This window comes from Otolemur garnettii, unplaced genomic scaffold, assembly GCF_000181295.1.
Source record: "Otolemur garnettii isolate 467f Iridium unplaced genomic scaffold, OtoGar3 scaffold00303, whole genome shotgun sequence".
Classification (NCBI taxonomy): Eukaryota; Metazoa; Chordata; class Mammalia; order Primates; family Galagidae; genus Otolemur; species Otolemur garnettii.
This window is the reverse complement of record NW_003852698.1, coordinates 27,782-32,901: the sequence shown is the minus strand read 5'-3', so window position 1 is coordinate 32,901 and position 5,120 is coordinate 27,782.

Below are 5,120 nucleotides of genomic sequence, written 5' to 3'. Positions count from 1 at the left end.
TTTTTTTTTTTGAGATAGTGTCTCCTATGTTGCCCTGAGTAGGGTGCCGTGGTGTCATAGCTCACAGCAACCTTAAACTCTGGGTCTTAAGCAATTCTGTTTTCTCAGCCTCCCAAGTAGCTGAGACTACAGGTGCCTGCCACAAGGCCAAGCTATTTTTTTTGTTATTGCGCAGTTGTCATTATTGTCCACTTGGCCTGGGCTGGGTTTGAACCCACCAACCTCGGTGTATGTGGCTGGTGGCCTACCCACTGAATTATGGACATGGAGCTTAAAGTGTCATTATAGAGAGATAGGAGATTCTGTAAGCCTTTGGCTCCACATCCTCTTAATTGATAAGTAGAAAAACACTGTTTCTCTCAAAGTTGATGTTATAATCTGAATCTAGCCATTTGTTTGTTCTTTCTTCTGAGATGGTGCTTATTGCTAGAGGAGCTGATTATGCTTCTGTTTCTTAGTCACTGGGCAAGATTTAATCCTGGGTCTCACCTAATAAATGAACATATGTAAATCTTCTAGTTTAGTGATTTTATGATTTCTTTATCATTAGTAGGGGCTCAAAACCCATAAGGATATAAAGATTAGCAGTGATGATAAATTTCAGAACTAAAGGAGTTTATAATTAAACTAGATGCATATGAAACTCACTTACTGAAATGATAGCAAAAAGCATTTTTTTTAAGTTAGTAGCAAAATATGGATTTAAAAGGAGAAGTAAGGTGATATACTATTTTAAAGTTTTTCCCATAATCATTTAAAAAGTTGTTTATTTGGCTTAGATACCTATTTGGAAAATCAGCTGTCATAGGAATTTTGGGAATAATTGGGAGAAAATTTGAACATGGACTGAATATTATTGATAGGCATTATTAAAGGGTTAATATTAATTTTGTACAGTGAGATAATATTAATTTTATTTTAGCTTTGAGAGAAAATGTTCACATTAGTATGTCAAAGTATTTACAGCTGGGATGTCACTATGTCCCCAATTTCCTTTAAAAACTTAAACATAAAAAAGTAAAGTGAGTCAAAAAAATTAAAATTTGTTTCATTTTATCATTCCTTCTGTTTACCTTTTTTTTTTTTTGGCAGTCTTTTTTTTGGCTGGGGCTGGGTTTGAACCTGCCACCTCCAGCATATGGGGCCGGTGCCCTACTCCTTTGAATCACAGGTGCTGCCCCCTTCTGTTTACATTTTTATTCATGATTTTTCTTCTCATAACATCTTCCCTTTACTTACACTCTTTATTTATGCATCTAGTATTTTTATTATAAAAGCAAGATCAAAATATTGCAAAAAGTTAAAAAAACTCATATTCTCATTTCCCCATCCCAAATATCACTGGCAGATGTTTTCTCTTTCAGGTTTTCCATCATTATATTGATTTTTGCTTTGATCATAGTGTATGTGCAGTTTGGTCTCCTGTGTGTTATCCCTTAACATTGTATCTTGAGTCTTGGACTCCCTTAAATTTCCTGACATGTAAGCTTTCAGTGCTATTAAAGGGCAAGTTACTTTTAACTTCCTTGAACCCCATGCCTGTCCCCATTGTGCATCTCATGTCCAGTCAAGCACAGGTGATGATTTGCTGACCACATGTGGGTTGCCTCATGGCCAATATGGTGCAGGTGGAAGGGACAAAGAAGTGAGCCACAACACAGAGCTTAGGCTGCCCCCCAGCCCTCCTCCTACCCCCTCATGCAGCACAGGTACAGCCTTTAGGACTCCTTCTGGAAATGGTGTGGGGCAGGACCATTGTATATTTGCTTGATGGTGAAGGATCACTCCTCAGATGGCTTGACAGTCACAAGGGGAAAAATAGAACTTTACAGTGGTGGTATCTAGAGTCACTGCAGAAACTCAGTGACCAATTCTGGCATCACCAATAGCAAGAAACTAGGTTAAATTATGTATCCCTTGACAAGATACATACACATACATGAAGTACATGCATACACATATTAAAGTACAGCCTTTTGTCTGTGAAGATTTGTTGACAAAATGTTTAATCTATATCTAATTATGGCATTTACATGTACATTTCAGCTTACAGGTAATACAGAGGCTTAAGGAATGTATTACTCAATATTGAGAGGAAACAATTACACAAATCTAGAAGTTGGAATGTTCCATAAGGCAATTGGCCCAGACTCAACAAGTCAAAGTTGTATAAAGAAAGAAAGAGGGGGGAAATGGGGCTGACTTAGAAGAGACTTGAGATCCATACAACAAATTGCAATGTGTATTCCTCATTTGGTTCCTGTTTTTAACAAACCTGATATTAAAAAATATTATGGGGGAGGGGAAGTATTAGATCAGTGGTTCATAACCTGTGGGTCACGACCCCTTTGGACTGTATTAAAGGTTTGTGGCACTAGGAAGGTTGAGAACCACTGTATTAGATGATAATAGAAATTATTGAAGTTTTATACAGTGTGATAATCTTACTGTTACACAGAAGAACGTTTTTATTTATTGGGGATGAGTGGTCACTGTACTATTCTTTCTACTTTTCAATATATTTTCATATATCCCACCCTTAAGAAACTTTTCTGGGAGTGGCGTGTGGGCAGGGAAAGGAGATGCTGTCCAAGAAGTGGACAGTGCTTCTGTGACCACAATGAATGAGCTACAGCTCAAGAGACAACAGAGAAAGTTACCAAATAGAATAAAATATGAAGTTAAATGCTAGTGAACAGACTATATTTTCAAAGTTTGTTGTAGAATTTCATTTAATTAGGTTCTCTATGAGATGGAGATAACACAGATAAATCAACTTAAAATGGAAATACCTAATGTAAGGGTTTACTACGCAGCAGGAAAGAGAAGATAGCCACAGTCAATACTTATCAAGAGCCCAGGACGTGCCAGTTGCCCAGTGTTGGAGATGCTATAACAAAGTGTGCCCTGAGTGGAGTATGCTCTCAGGGGGCAGGACAGACAAGACCCTTTAAGTGTCCCCTGACACTATACTCTGTAGGGGGACAGACAAGACCATTCAAGTGTCCCCTAAGTGGAGTATACTCTCCAGAGGGGGCAGAGGGGAGAGTGCAAACAGACAAAGAACATGAACTTTAGGGCAACTCCTCCTGCCGGGGAATAAGCAAGGCCTGGGGAAAAGAGCAGCAGCTGCGAAGGTCAGGAGGGCATCTCCTTGGAGGAACACTTAGGTTGAGTCTTATGTGTGGAGGAGTTAGCCAGAGAGACAGTTAAAAGAACACTCTAAGCAGAAGAAATTTGTGTGCATAGAACTCCTAGTGGGGGAAATGGAACAGAAGAAAACCAAGGTGACTTACTGGAGGTATAGTGAGCAAGGGGGCCGGTGGTACAAGGTGAGTCGGAGAAGCAGCTTTTAGGTCACAGCAAGGTCTCTCCTAAGTGGAGTGCATAGCATGCATAGTATGACTCAACAATATTAGTTGGTTTAAGAATATTCCACTTTTAAGAATACTTAAGGCAATTGCTAATATACTAAAAGCTTATATGTCATCACTCTAGCCAAAGTAAGCCACTCACTAAAACTCCCTCAGTTTTTCTGATCGAAGGCCTCTTCTTACCTGCCAGCTGATACTCACCTGGTAATTAGGAGTCTATAGCTGCATAGAAAGTTGTCCCAAAAGGTAGTGACTTAGCCAACAATGAGCATTTATTACCTCACATTTTCTGGGCTCAGGAATTCTGGAGTGTCTTAGCTGTGTGGTTCTGGGACAGGGTCTTTTACACAGTTGTGATCAACATGTTGGCTGAGGCCTCAGTTATTAAAGACTTGACTGGGCCAGGAAAAGCCACCTCCAGGATGTCCTGCTCACATGGCTGTTGGTAGGGGCCTCAGGTCCTCAGTGGCATTGGCAGGAGGACTCATTTTTTGCCATGTGGTCTTTTTCATAGAGCTGCTCATGTCCTTACAACATAGCTGCTGAATTCCTCAGTGAAGTGACCCCAGGAAGAGAGTGGGAGGAGCCAGGGTGCTGTGCACAGCCTGCTTTTGGAAGTGACACATTCCTACCATCACTTCTACCACATTCTGTTAAGTCACTGGGAGATGAGTCTCTAAGTCCAGTCCACACTTAAAGGGTTGGGAGGTAATTCCACCTCTTGAAAGGAGGAGTATCCAAAAGTTGGTAAACATATTTTTAAGCCATTACATTTGCCAACCCAGATCATGTGTCGCCATAGATGTGGAACCTTCCTTGATTTCCTGAGTAGAGACAGTTATCCTCTTCTCTCAGATTTCATAGCATCTCACTTCCATTCCTTATAGCTCTTATTTATGGTAACTGACTCACATACTGGTCTTTCTCACTAGACTAGAAGCTCTGTCAGGCCAAGAGAATGTCTTATTAATCATATGCATCCTCAGATGGTCATTAATGAGTCGGAAGACCCTAGGACACTTTCCGCCTCTCCTGAGACAAGTTTGTAGAAGCCTCTTTCACATCGAATGCTTTTCTTGCCTGTCGATTTTCTTGATGTATCCTCTCTCTAGTGTCTTCTCAACCAGATGATAACTCCAAAAGTAAGAATATCTTAGCTTGCATTTTAAATTCCTCATGACAGCCAAGGAAATGCTCTGCATGTGGAGGCCCCTTCAGAGTTTCAAAAATCTTTCCAGCTTCTTTGGTGATCAAAATATCTACTGGCTACTTCAGCCCTGTGTAAACTCTAAAGTTCCAGTTCATAATGCTTAAAACATTCAGCATGGAGAGAAGCTTCTGAAACACAGAGGTCTTCTAGTCTGTTTTATTTGCTTCCTTATTATTTGGGAGAAAAAGAGATCTAACAATGTGAGTTCTCTTTCTTTTTTTTTTTGGAGATAGAGCCTCAAGCTGTGCCCTGGGTAGAGTGCCGTGGCATTATAGCTCCCAGTAACCTCCAACTCCTGGGCTCAAGCGAGTCTCCTGCCTCCGCTTCCCAAGTACCTGGGACCACAGATGCCCGCCACAATGCCCTGCCCACTGAGCCACAGGTGACACCCTGAAATTGTTTCTTTTTTTTTTTTTTGAGACAGAGACTCAAGCTGTCACAGCTCAAGCTCAAGACATCACAGCTTATAGCAACCTCCAACTCTTGGGCTCAAGTGAGTCTCCTGCCTCTGTCTCTCAAGTAGCTGGGACCACAGG